The sequence below is a fragment of the Macaca mulatta genome, chromosome 12 (genome assembly GCF_049350105.2).
Source record: "Macaca mulatta isolate MMU2019108-1 chromosome 12, T2T-MMU8v2.0, whole genome shotgun sequence".
NCBI lineage: Eukaryota > Metazoa > Chordata > Mammalia > Primates > Cercopithecidae > Macaca > Macaca mulatta.
Window position 1 is genome coordinate 106344749 of NC_133417.1, and position 25619 is coordinate 106370367.

At 43.3% G+C, this 25619-nt stretch overlaps 1 protein-coding gene and 1 pseudogene across 6 annotated transcripts in view; one reads left to right on the forward strand and one right to left on the reverse strand.

Annotated features, from left to right (window-relative positions):
• The window catches only part of CASP8 (caspase 8), a 60083-nt gene that overhangs the window by 4988 nt on the left and 29476 nt on the right, over positions 1-25619 (forward strand). The window lies entirely within an intron of this gene.
• Positions 20589-21178, reverse strand: LOC106992686 (protein shisa-5 pseudogene; annotated as a pseudogene).

Consider the following 25619-nt stretch of genomic DNA (forward strand, 5'->3'; position numbering starts at 1 on the left):
CTTGAATTAATTTTTATATAAGGTGTAAGGAAGGGATCCACTTTCAGCTTTCTATATATGGCTAGCCAGTTTTCCCAGCACCATTTATTAAATAGGGAATCCTTTCCCCATTTCTTGTTCTTGTCAGGTTTGTCAAAGATCAGATGGTTGTAGATGTGTGGTATTATTTCTGAGGGCTCTGTTCTGTTCCATTGGCCTATATCTCTGTTTTGGTACCAGTACCATGCTGTTTTGGTTACTGTAGCCTTGTAGTATAGTTTGAAGTCAGGTAGCATGATGCCTCCAGCTTTGTTCTTTTGGCTTAGGATTGTCTTGGCAATGCAGGCTCTTTTTTGGTTCCATATGATCTTTAAAGTAGTTTTTTCCAATTCTGTGAAGAAAGTCATTGGTAGCTTGATGGGGATGGCATTGAATCTATAAATTAACTTGGGCAGTACGGCCATTTTCGTGATATTGATTCTTCCTATCCATGAGCATGGAATATTCTTCCATTTGTTTGCGTCCTCTTTTATTTCGTTGAGCAGTGGTTTGTAGTTCTCCTTGAAGAGGTCCTTCACATCCCTTGTAAGTTGGATTCCTAGGTATTTTATTCTCTTTGAAGCAATTGTAAATGGGAGTTCACTCATGATTTGGCTCTCTGTTTGTTATTGGTGTACAGGAATGCCTGTGATTTTTGCACATTGATTTCGTATGCTGAAACTTTGCTGAAGTTGCTTACCAGCTTAAGGAGCTTTTGGTCTGAGATGATGGGGTTTTCCAAATATACAATCATGTCATCTGCAAACAGGGACAGTTTGATTTCATCTTTTCCTAATTGAATACCCTTTATTTCTTCCTCCTGCCTGATTGCCCTGGCCAGAACTTCCAACATTATGTTGAATAGGAGTGGTGAGAGAGGGCATCCCTGTCTTGTGCCAGTTTTCAAAGGGAATGCTTCCAGTTTTGCCCATTCAGTATGATATTGGCTGTGGGTTTGTCATAAATAGCTCTTATTATTTTGAGATACATCCCATCAATATCTAATTTATTGAGAGTTTTTAGCATGAAGTGCTGTTGAGTTTTGTCGAAGGCCTTTTCTGCATCTATTGAGATAATCATGTAGTTTTTGTCTTTGGTTCTGTTTATATGATGGATTACATTTATTGATTTGCATATATTGAACCAACCTTGCATCCCAGGGATGAAACCAACTTGATCATGGTAGATAAGCTTTTTGATGTGCTGCTGGATTCAGTGTGCTAGTATTTTATTGAGGATTTTTGCATCAATGTTCATCAGGGATGTTGGTCTAAAATTCTCTTTTTTTCTTGTGTCTCTGCCAGGGTTTGGTATCAGGATGCTGCTGGCCTCATAAAATGGTTTAGGGAGGATTCTCTCTTTTTCTGTTGATTGGAATAGTTTCAGAAGGAATAGTACCAGCTCTTCTTTGTACCTCTGGTAGAATTTGGCTGTGAATCCGTCTGGTCCTGGAATTTTTTTTGGTTGATAGGCTCTTAATTATTGCCTCAATTTCAGGGCCTGTTATTGGTCTATTCAGGGATTCAACTTCTTCCTGGTTTAGTCTTGGGAGGATGTATATGTCCAGGAATTTATCCATTTCTTCTAGATTTTCTAGTTTATTTGCGTAGAGGTGTTTATAGTATTCTCTGATGGTAGTTTGCATTTCTGTGGGATTGGTGGTGATATCCCCTTTATCATTTTTTATTTCATCTATTTGATTCTTCTCTCTTTTCTTCTTTATTAGTCTTGCTAGTGGTCTATCAATTTTGTTGATCTTCAAAAAACTAGCTCCTGGATTTGTTGATTTTTTGAAGGGTTTGTGTATCTCTATCTCCTTCCGTTCTGCTCTGATCTTAGTTATTTCTTATCTTCTGCTAGCTTTTGAATGTGTTTGCTCTTGCTTCTCTAGATCTTTCCATTATGATGTTAGGGTGTCAATTTTAGATCTTTCCTGCTTTCTCTTGTGGGCATTTAGTGCTGTAAATTTCCCTCTACACACTGCTTTAAATGTGTGCCAGAGATTCTGATATGTTGTGTCTTTGTTCTCATTGGTTTCAAAGAACATCTTTATTTCTGCCTTCATTTTGTTATGTACCCAGTAGTTGTTCAGGAGCAGGTTGTTCAGTTTCCATGTAGTTGAGCGGTTTTGAGTGAGTTTCTTAATCCTGAGTTCTAGTTTGACTGCACTGTGGTCTGAGAGACGGTTTGTTATAAGTTGTGTTCTTTTACACTTGCTGAGGAGTGCTTTACTTCCAACTATGTGGTCAATTTTGGAATAAGTGTGATGTGGTGCTGAGAAGAATAAATATTCTGTTGATTTGGGGTGGAGAGTTCTGTAAATGTCTATTAGGTGTGCTTGGTGCAGAACTGAGTTCAATTCCTAGATATCCTGTTAACTTTCTGTCTCATTGATCTGTCTAATGTTGACAGTGGGGTGTTAAAGTCTCCCATTATTATTGTGTGGGAGTCTAAGTCTCTTTGTAGGTCTCTAAGGACTTGCTTTATGAATCTGGGTGCTCCTGTATTGGGTGCGTATATATTTAGGATAGTTAGCTCTTCTTGTTGAATTGATCCCTTTACCATTAAGTAATGGCCTTCTTTGTCTCTTTTGATCTTTGTTGGTTTAAAGTCTGTTTTATCAGAGACTAGGATTGCAACCCCTGCCTTTTTTTGTTTTCCATTTGCTTGGTAGATCTTCCTCCATCCCTTTATTTTGAGCCTATGTGTGTCTCTGCACGTGAGATGGGTCTCTTGAAAGCAGTACACTGATGGGTCTTGACTCTTTATCCAATTTGCCAGTCTGTGTCTTTTAGTTGGAGCATTTAGCCCATTTACATTTAAGGTTAATATTGTTATATGTGAATTTGATCCTCTGATTATGATATTAGCTGGTTATTTTGCTCGTTACTTGATGCAGTTTGTTCCTAGCATCGACGGTCTTTACAATTTGGCATGTTTTTGCAGTGGCTGGTACCGGTTGTTCCTTTCCAGGTTTAGTGGTCCTTCAGGAGCTCTTGTAAGGCAGGCCTGGTGGTGACAGAATCTCTCAGCATTTGCTTGTCTGTAAAGGATTTTATTTCTCCTTCACTTATGAAGCTTAGTTTGGCTGGATATGAAATTATGGGTTGAAAATTATTTTCTTTAAGAATATTGAATGTTGGCCCCCACTCTCTTCTGGCTTGCAGGGTTTCTGCGAGAGATCCACTGTTAGTCTCATGGGCTTCCCTTTGTGGGTAACCCGATCTTTCTCTCTGGCTGCCCTTAACATTTTTTCCTTCATTTCAACTTTGGCGAATCTGACAATTACGTGTCTTGGAGTTGCTCTTCTCGAGGAGTATCTTTGTGGCATTCTCTGTATTTCCCGAATTTGAATGTTGGCCTGCCTTTCTCGGTTGGGGAAGTTCTCCTGTATAATATCTGAAGAGTGTTTTCCAACTTGGTTCCATTCTCCCCATCACTTTTAGGTACAGCAATCAGATGTAGATTTGGTCTTTTCACATAGTCTCATATTTCTTGAAGGCTTGGTTTGTTTCTTTTTACTTTTTTTCTCTAAACTTCTCTTCTTGCTTCATTTCATTCATTTGATCTTCAATCACTAATACACTTTCTTCCACTTGATCAAATCAGCTACTGAAACTTGTGCATTTATCACGTAGTTCTTGTGCCATGGTTTTCAGCTCCATCTGGTCATTTAAGGTCTTCTCTCCGCTGTTTATTCTAGTTAGCCATTCGTCTAAACTTTTTTCAAGGGTTTTAGCTTCTTTGTGTTGTGTTCAAATAACCTCCTTTGGCTCAGAGAAGTTTGTTATTATCGATCGTGTTAAGCCTTCTTCTCTCAACTTGTCAAAGTCATTCTCCATCCAACTTTGTTCCGTTGCTGGTGGGAGATGTGTTCCTCTGGAGGAGAAGAGGCGCTCTGATTTTTAGAATTTTCAGCTTTTCTTCTCTGGTTTCTCCTCATCTTTGTGGTTTTATCTACCTTTGGTCTTTGATGATGGTGATATACAGATGGGGTTTTGGTGTGGATGTCTTTTCTGTTTGTTAGTTTTCCTTCTAATAGTCAGGACCCTCAGCTGCAGGTCTGTTGGAGTTTGCTGGAGGTCCACTCCAGACTCTGTTTGCCCGGGTGTCACCAGCAGAGGCTGCAGAACAGCAAATATTGCAGAATGGCAAATATTGCTTCCTGTTCCTCTGGAAGCTTTGTCTCAGAGAGGCACCTGGCCGTATGAGGTGTCAGTTGGCCGCTATTGGGAGGGACCCACTTGAGGAGGCAGTCTGTCCATTCTCAGATCTCAAAATTCCATGCTGGGAGAACCACTACTCTCTTCAAAGCTGTCAGACAGGGACGTTTAAGTCTGCAGAAGTTTCTATTGCCTTTTGCTCAGCTATGCCCTGCCCCCAGAGGTAGAGTCTACAGAGGCAGGCAGGCCTCTTTGAGCTGCAGTGGGCTCCACCCATTTTGAGCTTCCTGGCCGCTTTGTTTGCCTACTCAATCCTCAGCAATGGCGGACACTCTCCCGCACCTTTGCAGTTCGATCTCAGACTGCTGTGCTAGCAGTGAGCAAGGCTCCGTGGGTGTGGGACCCTCTAAGCCAGGTGCGGGATATTATCTCCTGGTGTGCCCTTTGCTAAGACTCTTGGAAAAGTGCAGTATTAGGGTGGGAGTGTCCCGATTTTCCAGGTGCCATCTGTCACGGCTTCCCTTGGCTAGCAAAGGGAATTCCCCAACCCCTTGTGCTTCCCAGGTGAGGCGATCCTGCCTTGCTTTAGCTCACGCTCTGTGGGCTGCACCCACTGTCTGACAAGCCCCAGTGAGATGAACCCGGTACCTCAGTTGGAAATGCAGAAATCACCCGTCTTCTGCATTGCTCATGCTGGGAGTTGTAGACTGGAGCTGTTCCTATTTGGCTATCTTGGGACTTCGCCAGCAGGAATCATTATGGTAGTGACTTTATGAATGAGGAAAGAAAGGCACTAACATAATTGATTTTATGTTATTTAGGTCAAGATTTTATGTTATTTAGGTCAAAGTTAATTGTGTTGTTCAAATCTTGTATAACTCTACTGCTTGTCCGTCTTTCTTACCCATTATCAAGAAAGGAACATAAAAATCTTATACTATGACTGTGGATTGTCAATTTCTCATTTTAAATTCATATCATTTTTCCTTTATGTCTGCCTTATGTGATATTAGTATAATGACATCAGTTGGTACATCTTTTTCCATCCTTATACTGTTAGTGTTTCGATGTTCTTATGCTTGAAATATGTCTGCTGTAAGTGGTATATTGTTCAGGTTTTTCTTTTATTTTAGAAAAATGTATTCTGGAAAGCACTTTTCTTATAGTATTTAGTCCATTTTCATTTAATGTAATTATCAATATAATTGGGCTAAAATCTACTATATTTCCAGTTGTTTTCTATTTGTGACATCAGTTCTCTTTACTTTCTTCATTTCTTTTAGATGGATTAAGTAATTTTAGAAAGTTCACCTTACCCCTTTATTAGCTTGTTAATTATATATGCTTTTAGTATTGTCTTAGTAATTGCACTTGAGTTGTACTGACTAATAGTGCAGCCACGTGCTGTTTAAAACAGCTTTACTTAGATATGATTGATATACAACAAATGGCATATAAAGTATATAATTTGATAAATTTTGACATATGTATGACACATATATACAGTCATATAGACACACTCATATATATTCAAGTGCCATTTCAGTCAATGACAGATGACATATATGATGGTGGTCTCATAAGGTTATAATACTGTATTTTTACTGTACTGTTTCTATGTTTGGACATATTTAGATATGCAAATACTTACCATTGTGTTACAGTTGCCTACAATATTCAATACAGTAACATGCTCTGTAGGTTTGCATCTTAGGAGTAATAGTCTAGGCCATATAGCCTAGGTGTGTAGTAGGCTATACCATCTAGGTTTTGCGTAAGTACATTCTATGATGTTGGCATAAAGACGAAATCACTGATGATGCATTTCTCAGAACTTACGTCCGTCATTGAGTGACATATGACTGTATATATATGGGTGGAACTATCACTGCAGACAAGATAGTGAACATATATATTATCTCCAAAATATTTTGTATGCCCTCTTGAATCCTGTCCTCCTGCCCTTCCCCGCCTCTGCTCCTTTTAGGCATTTAGTTCTGCAAATTTTCCCTAGCTTTGCTTTAGCAGCATTTTGATATTTTGTTTTGATTTTAATTTAATTCAATACTTCATAATTTACTTTTGATTTATTTTTTGACCCATGGATTATTTAGAGTTGTGTTATTTCATTTCCAAATATTTGGGGATTTTCCAGATATGTTTCTGTTGTCCAGGCCAATAACAAATTCCTGACTTCGTGAAGTCAAAGATCTGACTTCCCAGGGGGAGAGTTATGCCCAAGAACCATTGGTATTTTATGTTAATGGTCATTGCCAGAGTGAGTCCCACAGTGTTTGTGATAAACCCTAATAAACCCACCAGAGGGCAGCAAGCCAACATGAAAATTCTACTAAAATGTCTCTTTTTTTCAGAGACAGAGTTTGGCTCTGTCGCCCAGGCTGGAGTGCAGTTGTGTGACTTTGGCTCACTGCACCCTTGCCCCACTGCAGACTCAACCTCCCAGGCTCAAGTGATTCTCCCACCTCAGCTCCCCATCCCTGAGTAGCTGGACTAAAGGTGTGCACCACCACACCTGGTTAATCTTTGCACTTTTTGTAGAGATGGAGTTTCATCATGTTTCCCAGGCTTGTCTTGAACTCCTGGGCTCAAGCTATCCAACTGCCTCAGCTGTCCAAAGTGCTGAGATGACAGGCGTGAGCCACTGTGCCTGGTCAGACAGAAGTTTTCAAGTAAAGAATACATTTAGCTGAAAAGCAGTGCCAAGTTATTTCTATCCTCACCCCTCTGAATTAAATCTTCATAGTCTCCGATTCTCTGTCATATTATTAACCATCTGGATTCTTTTCAGTGTGTCTGTGTTTGTTCCTTTTCCCCAGTATGACCCTTTTCTCTCTCTCTCTTTTTTTTTTTTTTTTTTTGACAGAGTTTTGCTCTGTTGCCCAGGCTGGAGTGCAGTGCAAAGTTCTTGGCTCACTGCAAACTCCACCTCCCAGGTTCAAAAGATTCTCCCACTTCAGCCTCCTGAGTAGTTGGGATTACAGACGCTTGCCACCATGCCCAGCTAATTTTTGTATTTTCAGTAGAGATGGGGTTTCAACATGTTGGCCAGGCTGGTCTCAAACTTTTGACCTCAAGGGATCTGCCCGCCTCAGCTTCCCAAAGTGCTGGGATTATGGGCATGAACCACCTTGTCCAGACCCTTTTCTTTATCTTTATGAAAACATCTCTCCAGCAGATCTTCAGAGAAAAAAAAAAAAAAAAGAAAAAGAAAAAGAAAAGAAAACATCCAGCAAAGTCCTGGAGGAAAAATAGAAAATTAGAAGACCGGAGTGAGTCATGTTGATTTTCTGATGTAAAATTTGTGCTGAAACCTTACATAAATACTGAAGAATTCACAAGTTGTAAATGTACAGCTTGGTGAATCATTTTGATACCCAGACAGTTTTTTTCCCACTCGCACACACTCCCTGCAAGAATGCATGCTGGTTTGTAAAGTCATTAATTTACTGGTGCATCAGTGGATGGCTCTGTGTCTTCTGGCTTTATCTTGGCCCAGAAAGACAGGAATTAACGTTGAGCCTAGTAGTCTTTGGTCTTTGTGCCAAAGCAGTCTGTGGGCCAGCCTTGTGTAGTGATCAAGCAGTAGGTTTAGATGTCAGGCATGACATGGGTTAAAAAACCAGCTAGGGGAAAAATGGGAAGTGGCATTTTGTGATCTCATCAAGCAACCTTGGTATAAACTTAGAAAACAACCTCTTGGCAAATGGAGAGCAGCTGTAGGTTTCTGACTGAATGTGCAAGAATGTGAAAGAGATATACTAGGTGGGAGCAGTCCGGGTGGACTTCCTGGAGGAAGTGGACAGTGTTGTGTGGATTCACACTTTGGAGATATCAAAGAGGAAAGAGTATTCCAAGCGGGGGTAACAAATAACAAGGGAGGCAAAAGAGAAAAGTATGACAGAACAACATGATGTTGTCAGGAAACTAAGGCTGAGCTGAAATCCAGATGACCCAGAGGAGCCTTGAGAAGGCTTGGGGCATCTTGTGGGACAAGTGGGGAACTTGCTGTGTTTGAGAAGATATGCCTGGAATATATGGGATATCATTTAAATTTTCTAAAGGTTACCTACAAGAAAATTTCAGAGAATATTCGCTCCCACCTCAGCGTAGGAAACAATAAAACACTGGAACATTTATTTATTTATTTTTCTTGCTTTTTTTCTTTCTTTCTTTCCTTTCTTTTTCCTTTCTTTCCTTTCTTTTTCCTTTCTTTCCTTTCTTTCTCTCTTTCTTTCTTTCCTTCTTTCTTTCTTTTTCTTTTTTTTTTTCTTGAGAAGGAATCTTACTCTGTGACTCAGGCTGGAGTGTAGTGGCATTATTTCGGCTCACTGCAACCTCCGCCACGTGGGTTCAAGCAATTCTCCTGCCTCAGCCTCCCGAGTAGCTGGGACTATAGGCATTTGCCACTATGCCTGGCTAATTTTTTGTATTTTTATTAGAGATGGGGTTTCACCATGTTGACCAGACTGGTTTCGAACTCCTGGCCTCAAATAATCCGCCCACCTTTAGCTTCTTAAATGCTGGAATTACAGGTGTGAGCCACTGCAACCAGTTTTTTCCTTACTTCTTAAAAATGCATTTGTCTTCCACTATTGGATATCTTCATCTAATATCTAGTGGTTTTTTTTGGTTGTTATTGGCTGATTTGATTTTTACTTTTTGGTTAATAACAAACCTTTTAAGGAGTTACATAGACACTTACCAGTTTACTTTTCTAATTTGTTTTCTCCTGGATTCTCAGTTACCTTGGATTGATTGTGCTTTGGGTTCATGTTGCTTTTTCTTAGTGGCTACTTCTTTCAGTTTCCTTCATCTCCAGTTTGGCAGTTTTCTCCCTTTTCAAGCAAGGAGCTCCTCCCTGTTGAGGCGTCACAGGTGGCGGGCAATCCTTACCCGGATCCTCCCAGAGCTTGCTCTCGGGAAGCTCACACTGCAGCGTGATTGTGAAACTTTTGATATTGTCCCTGGTGGCTTCCGATGCGAGCTGGGACAGCATTTGTCTGTTGATAAGTGAAACCAGGTTCCTGAGGTCTGGCTCTCTTTTGCCCTTCTTTCCGATACCAGCAAGGCCCTAGTTTCAGAGCATTCTGGGGACTTATGATCCCTTCTAGTTACCTCTGCATCTGTGCCCCTTTTCTCCTCAAATTAGTCACAGAGACTTTTGAAGCACCCGTGTTACTCAAATAGACCCATTTTTAGCATGTGGGAGGTAAGGCCTAGATGTGAATGCCTCATAAACCAGGCAGATCAAACTGTGTGTATGCATGCAGATTTGGCCCAGGAACACTCTTCTCCTTCAGGGTCCATTGTCTGCAAGGACAGAAAAGAATTCTTAAGGCCATTCACTGTCTTACAATTTCTGTTATTTTTGTCTTTTCCTATTCCCCCTACCCACAGAGAAGCATTAGAATCATTCCCCTTTAGAAGAGCAGAACTATGATGCCTACTTCAACACTGTACTTTAAATAATGGGTAGAACATTCAGACAGAAGATTAATAAAGAAAAAGGGGACTTAAACAACATTATAGACCAAATGGACTGAACAGAAATACACAGAACGTTCCACCCTACAGCAGCAGAACACACATTCTCCTCAAATGCACATGGAACTTTCTCCAAGGTAGATCACATATTGGGTCACAAAACAAATCTTTGAAAATTTAAGAGATTGAAATCATACCATGTATCTTTTCTGACCATGAGGGAATGAAACTAAAAATCAATGGCAGAAGGAAACATAGAAAGTTCACAAATATGTGGAAATTAAACAACGTACTTTTGAACAACAATTAGGCCAAAAAAATCAAAAAAGAAATTAGGAAACATCTTGAGATAAATAAAAAGAGAAACACAACAACCCAAACTTACAGGATAAAAGCAATAGTAAGCAAAGCAGCACTAAGAGGGACTTTCTTGCAATACACATCTGCAGTGAAAAAGAAGATAGATCTCAAGTAAACAGTCTAACTTTGTGCCTCAAGGAGAGACGAAGATGAAGAAGAGGAAGAAGAGGAACTAAGCCCAAAATTAGTAGAAGGAAATAACAAAGATTAGAGTAGAAACTAAGAAAATACAGAATAGAAAAGCAATAGAAAAAAATCAACAAATTTTTTGAAAAGAACAACAAAAGAATTGGTTTTTTTGAAAAGATAAACAAAATCAACAAATCCTGTTAGACTAAGTAAGAAAGAAGACTCAAATAAACAATATCAGAAATGAAAGAGGAGACATTACAACTGATGCCACAGAAATAAAAAGGATCATGAGGCTACAATGAACAATTCTATGCCAACAAATTGGATAAGCTAGAAGAAATGAATAAATTCATAAAACCTTCCAATCTATGATAACTGAATCATGAAGAAATACAAAGTCTGAACAGACCTGTAACTAATGTGGAGGTTTAGTCAGTAATCAAAAACGTTCCCAAAACGAAGAAGTCCAGGACCAGATGGCTTCACAGGTGAATTCTTCCAAACATCTCAGGAAGAATTAATGCCAGTTCTTCTTAAACTATTTTTAAAAATTGAAGAACAGGGCACACTTCCAAATTCATTTTATGCAGCCAACATTAACCCGACACCAATACCAAACAAAGACACCACAAGAAAAGAAAACTGCAGGTTAATATCCTTGATGAATATATGAATATAGATATAAAAACTCATAACAAAATACTAGCAAATCAAATTCAACTGTGCATTTAAATAATCATACATCATGACCGAGTGGGATTTATCTCTAGGATGCAAGTATGGATCAATATGCAAAAATAAATCAATGTGAAATGACATATTAACAGGGTAAAGGATATAGAGATCACATGATCATCTCAATAGATGCAGAGAAAGCATTTGACAAAATTTAATACCCTTTCGTGATTAAAAAAAAAAACTTTCAACAAACTGGAAATAGAAAGAAAGAGTCTCAACATCAAGACCATATATAAGAAAATTTTCCCTGTTGAGTATGATGTTAGATGTGAGCTTTTCATATATGGGATTCATAATATGTTTCAAATATATTACAAAGCTATAGTAATTGAAACAGCATGGGAATAGCATAAAAACAAACATGTAGGCCATCAGAAGAAAAGAGAGAGATCAGAAATAAATCCATGCATATATAGTGCCTTAGTTCATTCAGCCTGCTAAAACAGAATACCATAGACTGGCGACTTACAAAACACAGAAACTTATTTTTCACAGTTCTGGAGGCTAGGAAATTCAAGATCAAGTAGCTAGCAGATTTGCTATCTAGTGACGGCCTGCTTTTTAGTTCATAAATGGCCATCTTCTCCATGTGTCCTCATGGAATTAGGGTGATGGAGAGTGCTGGGATTTCTTTTATAAGACACTAGTCCCATTCATAAGTGCTCTACCTTCATGACCTAATCACCTCCCAAAGGTCCCACCTCCAAATACCAACACATTGGGGATTAGGTTTCAACATGTGAGTTTTAGGGAAAACAAACATCAGTCTATTGCATATACTACCTAAAGCAATCTACAAATTTGGTGTGATCTCTATTAAAATCCCAATGGATTTTTTTTTAACAGAAAAAAACCTCTAAAGTATAAAAAGGCCCACAAATAGCTAAATCAGTTTTGAGGAAGAACAAAGCTAGAAGCACCATACTTCTTGATTTCTAAATATGTTATACTCCCATGGTCATAGCAGCACTATTTATAGTAGCCAAGATGTGCAAACAACCTAAATATCCATGGACACATGAATGGGGAAAGAAAACGTGGTATTCACATAAAATGGAATATTATTCAGCCTTATAAAAGAGGGAAATTCTATAATATGTGACAACATGGATGAATCTTGAAGACGTTATGCTAAGTGAAATAAGCCAGTCACCGAAAGACAAACACTGCGTGATTCTACTTACATGTGGTATCTAAAGTAGTCAAATTTATAGAATCAAAGAGTAGAATGGTGGTTTTGCCAGGGGCTGGGGAGGGGGAAATGAGGAGTTGCCTGTCAACAAGCATAAAGTTTTAGTTAAGCAAGATGAGTAAGTTCTAGAGATCTGCTGCACATTGTACCTATAGTCAACAATACTGTATTGTACACTTAAAAATTTGCTAAGAGGGTAGATCTTGCTTAAATGTTCTTACTACAATAAAATATAATTGATAAAGCAATAGAAAAGGATTCCTATACATAAAAAGGTCAATTTCCTAATTTCCATTTAATTAAAAGCAATTAACAATTTACACGCAAGAAAATTTCTGTTATTAAGGCAGCTATAGGATACAGAAGAAATTTCCCAACTCACTTTGCAAAGTGCACATAGCCTTGAATCTGCATGCATAATGTAAATAATTTACTTTTAAGAAACTGAGACAGAAAAATTCTATAATCATCTCAAAAGATCCTGACATTTCTTTTTGATAATTTAATACCCCTTTCTGATTTTTATCAACTGCTAGGAAGCTAATAGGTAAGGAAAAGTCCCTAACTTGATAAAAATACCTACCAGAAACCCAAATCAAAAATCATACTAATTAGGAAATTTTGGAGAGCTTCTCATTAAACTCAGGAACATGATAATATCATTCTTAATGTATTGTTCCACACTGTTTTGGAGGGCCTGGCCAATTGAACAAGTTAGGTGATTTGATAAGTTAGTTTAATACGCCTAACAGCATGGCTGTCCTGAGGCATGCAGGAGGCGATGGGCTGAGTGCTGACTGCAGCTCCCTCAAGGACCTGCCACGCATGGATTATGCACCAAGTCTGTTCAAGTCTGTGGAGGGAATGAGGGGTACAGGGGCAGCAATCCCCTGTTTGGCCTACCAGGTGAAGCGTTTGTAATTGCCAATGGCTGGGCCTGACAGATTACACATAGGATTTTAGCCTGGAGCCCAAATAATTCCTCAACTCCATCCTTTGGTTTTTTCCAGAGCCCAAGCGAGAAACATAGGCTACCCCATCACGGACCTGAATGGGTTGGATTTTGATGGTCTGTGTTAGGAGCCAGGTTATTAGTCTGCAGTTACAACAGACCATGGTCAGGATCAAGATCACTCCTAGCAGGATGATCAGGCCTGCCTGCAATATAGAACACAACCATGAGCCCCAGTGTGACCATTTGTTCCCATAGCCCATTGAGTCTACTTTAGAGAGACAGGCTTTTTTCCTAAGCCTGACAATGAACTGTTTTACTTTGCCAGTCTCACTGATCAGGACAGCATGAAGTGTTGCCAGTTGCATGGGCCTCTGCTTGGCCAGCAGTATGTCAAGGACTATGTACTTATTCAACACTAGTTAGGCCTGGGAATTGAGGCTTGCCCATCGTGCCTCCAAAGCTGAAACAGCAGCATTCATGACCTCAGTGAGGGTCAAAGACAGGTTGTGCACAGTGTTTTCTAGTTAAATGACCCAACAATGGGAATTGCCTGGAGTCCATCTTTTTTTTTTTTTTTTTTTTTTTGAGACTGAGTTTCGCTCTGTTGCCCAGGCTGGAGTGCAATGGCGCGATCTTGGTTCACCTGCAACCTCCGCTTCCTGGGTTCAAGCAATTCTCCTGCCTCAGTGTCCCGAGTAGCTGGGATTACAGGCGCTCACCACCACGCCCGGCGAATTTTTGTATTTTTTTTAGTGGAGACGGAGTTTCACCATGTTGGCCAGGTTGGTCTTAAACTCCTGACCTTAAGCGATTCACCTGCCTCAGCTCCCAAAGTGGTGGGATTACAGGCGTGAGCCACTGCACCTGGCCAGGCATGCTTTTGGTACAGGAAGTAACACTGCAAGGGAACACATATAGTGCTGAGAGTGTAAATGTCATAAATTACCACAGGGGTCAACCAGGCAGAAGTCCCTCCTCTTTGGCAAAATCCTTAAGTGGAATTGAAAAGTCCATGTAAGATGGGAGCAAGTGTCTCCACTAATGAGGCTATAATAGCCCTGATGGTGGATTCCAGTCCCCTTTTCCCAGATGTTCCAGTTGCCTTCAACTTGGGCAGGAGCAAGCTGACGTCTCAGAATGCGTTCTGCTCCTGCAGTGTCAGAGTCCAGTCACAGCATTGCATCGTGTGCAGATTAATATGGTTGGGGTAGCTTAGGTACCAGAAAAATCCATGTTTACAGAAATGTTTGTTTGCAGCATCCAGAGGCACAGGAACAAAGTATTTATTTGTGGGCACACATCCAGCATTTTGTCAAATTCAGTGGGGAACTGCCTGGGCAGGCATATCAATGAATTTAGTGACTTGGAAGTCACACAGTCTATTCTGTAGGAGAGAGAGAAGGAAGGTTAGATTCCCACTTCTCCCTCCTCTGTACCCTGGCTCATGGGTTCATAGGTGCTCAGGTCCTGTCAGTTGGGGGGATTTTCCTCACCCACTGTGACATGGGTGAGGGTAGCATCTTCCGACTATCCTCCAGGGAGGTGGGCTGTAATCTGGCCTGGATCCTCTGATGACTAAAAAAAAAAAATAGTTTCTCTTCTATACATTGATATTCATTCCTTGAAAATAACCAGGCAAAGCAACAAAGCCACTTTATGGAAAACGTTGAATTAGAAGCCTCACGTTGATAGTGATTATTTTTTGCAGGCAAAAAAATCCATGCTTAGCACCAAAGGAATGACTGATGAAGAGGGTTACTGTCTTGCACGCCTTGTTTTTTAATAGCTATTCTAATCTCTCACCTATCTGAGTCTTTAGAAAGGAATTGAAGGGGAAGGGGGACCCTTGTAGGGTTCCCCAGAGAAACTGAGGCTGTGCAATAGAAGGAAGCAGGTAGACAGTCTGATCAAATATGCAGTGCAAATGGACTGCCCCTTCGAGGAATTGCCACACTGGGACCCCAGATTGTTACCCTGAGATGCATAGTCCAGGCCGAGGTTCTTTTATTCCCTCCTGTCAGTCACTTAACCCTGTCCTTCAATTGTCTACTAAAACACTCAATCATCCCTGCTGCTTGGAGGTGATAGAGAGCATAGGGCGTCCATCATATATGCCCCATGCTTGGGCCCATTGATGTGTGGCTTGGGCCACAAATCTGGGGCCATTATCAGATGCATTCTATGCCTGGGAATCTACCATCTAAGACCTGAATTGTGTCACCGACTGATTGACCTGACCTCAAAAGGAGGTTTTTTGTTTATTTATTTATTTATTTATTTATTTATTTATTTTTGAGACAGAGTCTTACTCTGTCACCCAGCTTGTAGTGCAGTGGCTCCATCTCACTGCTACCTCCACCTGCCAGGTTCAAGTGATTCTTATGCCTCAGCCTCCCGAGTAGCTGGAATTACAGGCATGCACCACCACGTCTGGCTAATTTTTGTATTTTTAGTACAGACAGGGTTTCACCATGTTGGCTAGCCTGGTCTTGAACTCCTAACTTCAAGTGATCCACCCACCTCGGCCTCCCAAAGTGTTGGGATTACAAGCAAGAGCCTCCGTGCCCGGCCATGAGGAGGTTTAGTTGGACTTGATAACCATCCGGAATATCACGAACAAAGCTAGAAATCTGAGTCTGGTTGCAACCTCATCATCTGCTGCTTCCACTTCCTCATCATAGACCCAGGGGAACACCACAGTAGCCTGCCACGGCTCCAGGTTTGGAGTGAGGCATGGGTTCCAGGCAGCTCCTGCTGACCCTGCTGCTGCAGGCCAGGTCAGCTGTCCTTGCCCAGGCGTGAATCATGGGCATGTATCTCCCTGCTGGGTTTCCGCTTTGCTGCCCTTTCCTGGCCCTTTGGCCAGAGAGAGCAGGCTTTTCTTTTTGTTGCTTTTCCTTATTTGTTCTTTTTTTTTTTTTTTGAGACGGAGTTTCGCTCTTGTTGCCCAGGCTGGAGTGCAATGGCGCAATCTCGGCTCACCACAACCTCCGCCTCCCAGGTTCAAGCAATTCTCCTGCCTCAGCCTCCTGAGTAGCTGGGATTACAGGCATGCACCACCACGCCCGGCTAATTTTGTATTTTTAGTAGAGACAGGGTTTCTCCATGTTGAGGCTGGTCTCGAACTCCCAACCTCAGGTGATCCGCCCGCCTCGGCTTCCCAGAGTGTTGGGGTTATAGGCATGAGCCACTAGGCCCGGCCATTTGTTCTTTTTAATTTAGGCCTGTTGGTGGTTCTGGATTGCAGGCCTCTTTCGTTTTCAGTCTGGCATGTGTGGGAATAAAAAGACAGCCCAGGGCACAAACACAGTGTTATTCCTGCCTCTGGGTCCTCAGCCAGTCTGTCTCTACTTTCCGCCTCTTAGGGTTGTTGTGTGATTGTCTGTTGATTTATTCCCAGGGTATTTAGGTGTACTTAGAGGTGAGAAGCAGGGGAAAGTGAATCTATGCCATCGTGTCTCGGAACAGGAAGACCACCCCAACCCCACACACACTGAAACTGCAGAAGAAAAACAAGATGATAATTTGAATGAAAAAAACATATTATTATGCAATCATCAAATGTTTGGACGGAAAGTGTTCTTAGACGTCCTCTCGTCTAATTTCTCACATTTGGAAATGTTGAAGTGGGACTAGGAGCTGAATCGACCAGCCTCACCCCCAGTTCAGCTGCCTGACTCCCCAGCCTGTGTTCTCGCTGTTGCACACCAGGGTCTGCCCTGCAGCTTTGAAAAAATGTGAACTTCACGTTCTGCTCAGATCCCAGCCCTCCCACACCAGTTTGCTAAGAGTCTGTTCTGGCTGCAGAAATTGCAAAAGTTGTGTCAACTGGAACGCTGGCAAAATGTTCTTCATTTGACTTTCATTGTTTTTTGGAATTTTGGGGGGCCAGGGAGGGGCAAGAAAGGAGCTGCAATTGCCCTTGGGTAAGATTTGCTTAGAATTTTAGGAAGAAGTCAGTTGGGCGCGGCGGCTCACGCCTGTATCCCAGCACTTTGGGAGGCCGAGGTGGGTGGATCACGAGACCAGGAGTTCAAGACCAGCCTGGCCAAGATGGTGAAACCCCATCTCTACTAAAAATACAAAAATTAGCCAGGCGCAGTGGCAGGCGCCTGTAATCCCAACTGCTCCGGAGGCTGAGGCAGGAGAATTGCTTGAACTGGCGGGGTGGAGGTTGCAGTGAGCTAAGATCATGCCACTGCACTCCAGCCTGGGCAGCAGAGTGAGACTCCGTTTCAAAAAGAAGAATTTTAGGAAGAAATCTGTCTGATTGTAGAATTATCTAGGCTGTTGAGAATATGTGTCTGGTGGCCACTGGGACATCAGGGCGAGACTTTTCTTTTAACTGCATGTATGTGAATTAGGTTGCTTCTGGAGCCTACTGAGAGCTCCCTGGGTCCCTGTAGCATCCAGGCTGAAGGCTCCTTCCTTCTGTTTGTGACCTTGACCCTCAGCTCCACATTTCCCCAGGGGCTACAGGATTTCTCTGAGAATCCTCATTAGCACAACCTATTTTTTTTTTGAAACAGAGCCTCACTCTGTTGCCCAATGCAGTGGTGTGATCTTGGCTCACTGCAACTTCTGCCTCCCAGGTTCAAGTGATTCTCATACTTCAATCTCCCAATTAGCTGGGACTACAGACACATGCCACCATTCCTGGCTAATTCTTGTGTGTGTGTGTGTGTGTGTGTGTGTGTGTGTGTGTGTGTGTGTGTGTGTTTGAGATGGAGTCTCACTCTATTGCCCAGGCTGGAGTACAGTGGCACGATCTCGGCTCACTGCAACTTCCACCTCCCGAGTTCAAGCAATTCTCCTGCCTCAGCCTCCCGAGTAGCTGGGACTACAGGCGCCTGCCACCACACCTGGCTAATTTTTTATATTTTTACTAGAGACAGGGTTTCACTGTTTTAGCCAGGATGGTCTCAATCTCCTGACCTCGTGATCTGCCCACCTCGGCCTCCCAAAGTGCTGGGATTACAGGTGTGAGCCACTGCGCCTGGCCAATTTTTGTATTTTTAGTAGAGATGGGGGTCTCACTATGTTGGCCAGGCTGCTCTTGGACTCCTGGCCTCAAGTGATCCACCTGCCTCAGCCTCCCAAATTGGTGGGATTACAGGTGTGAGTTGCTGTGCCTGGACAGCACAACCTATTAACGAATGACAGCCTTGAGTTTTGAGGATAAAACATTCCATTTCCTTAGTATAGTAATTAAAATCTCTCTCTTTTTCTACTATTTTGGTAATTAAGCAGGTAAAGAAAAATATCCAGAACAATATAATAGAGAGTAGAGAAAGAAAATCCTGAGGAACCACGCCCTGTGGGTGGATCGAGTGCGGGGGTCCTTGAGTGTTGCTGGTTGCAGGAAGGCCCCGGCAGAAGGGGGCTTTGATGAGCATCCACCTTGCATGCCGAGTGAATGTCTGTCCAGATGAGGTGCGGATGCAGCTGACAATGGAGGCGATTGTAATGGACTATCCCAAGTAGCAACATCATCAATTTAGGTTTTCAGCCTGAGTGAGACTTTCAGTTGATACTCAACTTAAAACAAGATGCACATTTTCCTTCAGAAATTCATTGACAGTGTTTTCACTTTGGCACTATTGATCTATGATATTAAAAGGCTGAGATGCAGAGGAGACACTGTTGTGTAATTTCTAATGGCTGCTCTTTTTGTCCGTATCTGTTCATTGTTCTATCCATGCTGTTCTGCCACGCCCCCTTTTCACTTACCAACACATTGGAGATTACTCCCTATCATAGCATTTCCTTTCCTATTCTCTAGCCTGCCTCATCACTCTCTTAATGGTATCATTTTTCCGAAAAGAAGCTCTTAATTCTAAAATGGTCCTGTTGATGTTTTTTTTCCCTTAGGGTCAGCACTTTTCGTGTCCTTTTTGAGTTTTTGTCTACTCCAATATCATAAAGCCATTCTCTTAGAATTGCTCATAAAGTTTTATTGCTTTCTCTTTTTTTGAGACAGAGTCTTACTCTGTTGCCCAGGCTGGAGTGCAGTGGTGTGATCTTGGCTCACTACAACCTCTGCCTCCTGGGTTCAAGTGATGCTCATGCCTCAGTCTCATGAGTAGCTGGGACTACAGGTGCCCCCCCACACGCCCAGCTAAGTTTTGTATTTTTAGCAGAGATGGGCGTTTTGCCATGTTGGTCAGGGTGGTCTTGAACTCCCGACCTCAGGTGATCCGCCCACCTTGGCCTCCCAAAGTGCTGGGATTACAGGCGTGAGCCACTGCGCCTGGTCAATTGCTTCCTTTTTATATTTAGATTGACTATCCACCTGGATTTGAATTTTGCGTGGGTAGGAAATCAAGGTTCATTTTATTTTTATATGGCTATCTTGTTGATCTGTCATCCTTTTTTCACTGCACCTCAGTATCACCTTTACTCATGTATCAAGTGAGAATACAGTGGGAGACTTTAAAAAATTAATAGATTATTTTAATTTTATTTTTTCCAAACGATTGCATTTATTATAAACAAGGGTACAGATCCTAGACTCAGAAACACAACAGATTCGAAGCTAAGACAGCTCTGGTGAAACAGTAATAGAGGGAAGAGGAACACCGAGGAATTCATGTCTGGGCCAGAGCTGCCATCCAGGGCCCCATACCACACCTTTGGTCCAGATGGCCCCTTGGCCCAGGTGTCCCTGCTGCCAGAGCACCCTGGACTGGGGTACAGGAGTTGCATATTCCATGAGGCTGGTGTCAGGGGAAGCAGGGACTCAAAGTTGCCAGGTTGTCCGTCTCTCTGAGCTAATTTCCCTCCACAACCCTGGGGTTTCAGTCTCATATCAACTAATCATGTTTTAAAACAGAAAACAGGCAACATGTTTGGCTAAAATAAAATGAAAACACTGCCGGGAAGAGACCTGAGTGTGCTGGTGGACAGGAGCCCTGCTCACCTGTGGGAAGGGAGGGGCAGCAAGGGCAGCAGAGCTCCCTGTGGACAGCTAGGCTGTGTGTGGATGTGGCCCTCTGGGTGGTCCCAGGGAAGATGCAGGGACAGGGGACAGTCCAGGCAGACAGCTATCAGGTGAGGAGGGCTCTGCCTGAGGTGTTCTGGCATCAGGGGGCCACCTGACCGCCAACAGGCACGACACAGGCTCCAGGGAGCAATGGGACATCTGCCTAAAGGATCAAAGCCCAACTTGGTTAGATCCCGTTTCGCCTGCATGACCTCGAGCAGCAGCTGGCTACGCTGCCGAAACCAGGACACATCTGCATCATACAGAAAGCTGCGTCATTCTGGTGTGACAGGCCATACTTGGTCACCCTAGGGTAAGCTGGAGAAGAACTCCAGATGTGCTCTGGAGAACCCCCCACCTCTCAGGGGCCACCTCACAGGGTGCCCCCACCACCCCATTCTTTGAGTTTGGCTTGAGATTTTAGGAAGCATAATTTCAGGTGAGGAAGAAAACAAAGTCTGGTCCCAGCCCACTCTGGCAAGGATCGTTCCCCACCTCGTCAGCATCAGAGGAAGCCACATATACAGGCAGGACACACACAGCACGCATGGGCCGTAAGGAACCGTGCCTGCACACCACTCACACACACACAACATAACCAAGTGGCAGCCAGAGAGGCTGGGGGATGCTCAGAGGGGCGCCTTGGGGGCATCCATGTAGGCTGGGTTGTAAGGAGGCTGGCTGGCAGGGTAGGGCGCGGCTGCTCCTCCAGCCAGGGTCTTGTGGTAGGCCGGTGGGCCCATGAGCTGGGCCGGGTAAGGTGGTGGGTACTGCATTGGGTAGGGTGCTGCTGGCATCCCTGGCTGAGGCGGCATGGTGTGGTAGCCCTGGTAGCTTGGTCCAGGGTAGCTGGGCGGCACACTTGGAGGGACGTGGTCGGTGGCACGTCTTGTACAGAAAGCAGCAGGAGCAGGTGAAGCAGATGATGATAGTGACGACAGACAGCACAAAGATGGTCAGGCCAACGGCCAAGGTTGCTTTGAACCCCATGTTAGGCTCTGCCTTCACCCAGAGGCGTCCTGTACCCCTGGGCTTCCCCTCTTCCCATCGTGGGCCACTCAGTTTCAACTTTCTCCCCTTTTGGAGAAAAGGAAAGCAAATCTCCTCCAGATGACGTCGGCCACAGGAAGCACCAATAGGTTATTTTTTAATAATAGTTTTAGGTTTAGAGAAAAAATAGAGCAGATTAGCTGGGCATGGTGGTGTGCACCTGTCGTCCTAGCTTATTCATATGCTTATTTGCCATCTGCATATCTTTTTGTGAGGTGTCTGTTCAGATCTCTTGCCCACTTTTCAGTCGGGTTGTTTTCTTATTGTTGAGTCTTAATCAGATTGACTTCGGGAGGCTGAGGCGAGAGGATCGCTTGAGCGCAGGAGGCGGAGGTTGCAGTGAGTTGAGATCACACCACTGCACTCTAGCCTAGGTGACAGAGAGAGACCCTGTCTCAGAAAGAAAAAAAAAAAAGAAAGAGCAGAAAGTAGAGAGTTCCCATATACCCTCCGCCTCCCACCCTTCTCCCCTTCCCACACTTTCCCGTTATTAACATCTTGCATTAGTGTGGTACATTTGTTACAAGTGATGGACCAATATTGATATTGTAGGGGAGGACAAATCTGTTTTCCTTCTATCCTTCTAAGTTCATGGCTGAGAACCCTATAACAGAAGACATAGGAGAAAAGTGCATAAACATATTTAATATAAGTTGTATGTGACATGGAAGGCTTTATAAGGAAATGAAGACTCCAAGAAGCAGTTACAGTTTGATAAAGGGTGGACAGTTGTGGAGAATATGGTAGAGCAAAGAGTTTGAAGTAAGTGTAGTCCGCTGGGGGAAGCTTATCAAGGCCCGTTTGTTTAGTTAGATTCCTCTCTGTGTCCCTTCATCTTCAGAGATACGGACGCTCCTTTCCACGAGGTATAGGGAGGGCATCTCTCACCCGAGGGTCTTATGACCTGGCTTCAGGGGAAGGTCAGAAAACCCTTCCTGCACATGCTGCTTTTGCAAATTCCTTCAGCTTAAAATATTCAATATATCATTGTGTTAGTCTGTTCTTGCATTGCTATAAAGAAATACCCAAGGCTGGGTAATCTATAAAGAAACGAGTTTTAATTGGCTCATGGTTCCACAGACTGTATAGGAAGCATGATGCTGGCATCTACTTGGCTTCTGGGGAGGCCTCAGGAAACTTACAATTATGGTGGAAGACAAAGGGGGAGCGAGACATCTCATGTGACTGGAGCAGGGGAAGCGAGAGAGCAGGGAGGTGCCACATATTTTTAAACAACCAGATATCATGAGAATTCTGTCATGCAAACGGCACTATGGGGATGGTGCTAAACTCTTAGAAATTAAACTGTTAGAAACCACCCCCAAGATCCAATCACCTCCCACCAGGCCCCGCCTCCAACATTAGGAATTACAATTGGACAGGAGTTTGGGTGAGGACACAAATCCAAACCATGTCAGTCATGGTGCCATATTTTGTGGTAGCATGTCCTGAATCCCATCAATAAATTATTCTGAACTAAAGTTCCGTAGTTTCCATTAGGGTTCACTTTTGGTGTTGTACATCCTAGTGGTTTTACCAAATGAATAATGCCATGTAGAACCATTACAATATTGTACAGAATAATTTCACTTCCCTAAAAATTCCTTGTGTTGAACCTACTTACCCTTCCTCCCCTGACAACTCCCTGGCAACCACTGTCTCTATAGTTTTTTTCAGAATGTCACAGTTGGAATCATACAGGAGGTGGACTCTCCAGATTGGCTTCTTTCACACAGTAATATTCATTTAAGGCTCTTCCATGCCTTTTCATGGTTTGATAGCTCATTTCTTTTTTTTTTTTTTTTTTTTTTGAGACGGAGTCTCGCTCTGTTGCCCAGGCTGGAGTGCAGTGGCCGGATCTCAGCTCACTTCAAGCTCTGCCTCCCGGGTTCACGCCATTCTCCTGCTTCAGCCTCCCGAGTAGCTGGGATTACAGGCGCCCGCCACCTCGCCCGGCTAGTTTTTTGTATTTTTAGTAGAGACGGGGTTTCACCGTGTTAGCCAGGATGGTCTCGATCTCCTGACCTTGTGATCCGCCCGTCTCAGCCTCCCAAAGTGCTGGGATTACAGGCTTGAGCCACTGCGCCTGGCCGATAGCTCATTTCTTTTTGTTGCTGAATAATAATCTATGGTATGGATGTGCCACAGTTTATCCATTCATTTACTGAGGGACATCTTGGTTGCTTCCAACTTTTGGCAGTTATGAATTACAAATAAAGCTGGTATAAACATTCATGTTCAGGTTTTTGCGTGGACATAAGTTTTCAACTAATTTGGGCAAGTATCTAGAAACGTGATTGCTGGATCCTGCGGTAAGCATATGCTTTGGCCAGGTGCGGTGGCTCATGCCTTTTAATCCCAGCACTTTGGGAGGCTGAGGTGGGATCACCTGAGATCAGGAGTTTAAGACCAGCCTGGCTGATACAGTGAAACCCCATCTCTGCTAAAAAAAAAAATACAAAAATTAGCTGGGCGTGGTGGCGTGTGCCTGTAATACCAGCTACTCAGGAAACTGAGGCAGGAGAATCGCTTGAACCTGGGAGGCGGAGGTTGCATTGAGCCAAGATGGCGCCACTGCACTCCAGCCTGGGCAATAGAGTGAGACTCTGTCTCAAAAAAAAAAAAATAAAATAAAAAATGGCCGAGATCCCACCACTGCATTCTAGCCTGGGCAACAAGAGCAAAACTCCATCTCAAAAGAAAAAAAAAAAGAAAAGAAAATTCTGGAAAAGCTAGTTCAGTGACATGAATATTGGAATGAGAGCCTAACAAACTCAATTTCTTCCTTTCTAAATCCGTAGTATGGATTCTTGTCTGCAGTAGTTTTTTTGAGAAAGCAGAAGGGGTAGGTATTGGCAATCAACAAGCTGCAGAATATACCGATTGAGGTCAGTAATTGTAAACGCCCATGACCGTTTGATCATTTCAATACCAAAAGAAAAAATTAAAATCCCAACTGCTAAAACCTTTGTCTTAGATAACTGTTTGAGCCTCTCCCTACAAGGCCCAGAAAGGAATTAGATACATGTGAATGCAATCTGTTTTCCCTTCCCTTGCGGCGCTGTGGAGGAGTCTAGGACAGTAGTCAAGGCCAGCTGCCAGAGAGTCAAGGAAGGGGGAGCAGCCCCATGGAATCCAGAAACCATACCACCCTGGCCCATGGGTTAGTTGTATACAACCTCCCAAGTTGGCAACAAACAAAGGGCATGCACATTCGGGGGATTTTGGTTTCACTGTCAGTGTTTATCTTTGAAGGGTGTCACATCCAGATGAATGGGAAGGGTGTGTTGCAGTTAAGCTGAGGTTTGGTCTTTCTTGACTTTTTTAGGGACGCTTACTTACAGGTCCAAACCTGCTTTCAGCCGGCTGGTGGGCATGGTAGGAGACACAGTAGTCTCAAGACCAGGCTTTCAGGTGGGAGCTGAGATTCGAGAGGGTGGAAACCACTTGAGATTGAATCGAAGCAGACCTGTCCTCATTCTGTGCTGGGCAGGAGCCAGCTCTCCATGTCCCTGCAGCTCCGGCAACACCTCCGATCTTTCAGCTTCCCTGGGACTAAGGACCATGCACATTATTAATTCCGATATAAATAGTCACACAGACACATGTCTCAAGATGAGGGTGAGAAGTTGGTTACAGCAAATGAAGTAATAATGATCTCTGTGCTTCACAATAGGGATTCAACCAACCTGAGGTTTATAATTCACTTATTAACTCTTTTTATTTTTATTTTTTGTTGAGATGGAGTGTCCCTCTGTCACCCATGCTGGAGTGCAATGGTGTCAGTTTGGCTCACTGCAACCTCCTGGGCTCAAGTGAGACTCGTGCCTTGAGTGGCTGAGACTACAGGCACATGCCACCATGCCCAACTAAATTTTTTGTATTTTTTTTTTTTTTTTCTTTTTTTGAGACGGAGTCTCACTCTGTCACCCAGGCTGGAGTGCAGGGGCCGGATCTCAGCTCACTGCAAGCTCCGCCTCCCGGGTTCACGCCATTCTCCTGCCTCAGCCTCCCGAGTAGCTGGGACTACAGGCGCCCGCCGCCTCGCCCGGCTAGTTTTTTGTATTTTTTAGTAGAGACGGGGTTTCACCGGGTTAGCCAGGATGGTCTCGATCTCTTGACCTCGTGATCCGCCCATCTCGGCCTCCCAAAGTGCTGGGATTACAGGCTTGAGCCACCGCGCCCGGCCAATTTTTTGTATTTTTAGTAGAGATGGGGTTTTGCCATGTTGGCAAGGCTGGTCTCAAACTCCTGGCCTCAAGTGATCTGCCCACCTCAATCTCTTCAAGCGCTGAGATTACAGGGGTAAGCCACTGTGCCTGGCCATAATTCACTTATCGGCCTTTTATATTTATATATGACATGACTGGGAGAATCTAGGGTCAGTGCCTTACAAATGGCACAAGTCGAAGCCCTGAGACTCTCACTCCCACCCTGCTCCCCCCATTCTCAGTACTGCCCCTCAGAGGCCTCCAGCAGCTCATCCATTTCTGCTAGACTGGGCCTGGGTACATGCCGGGAGAT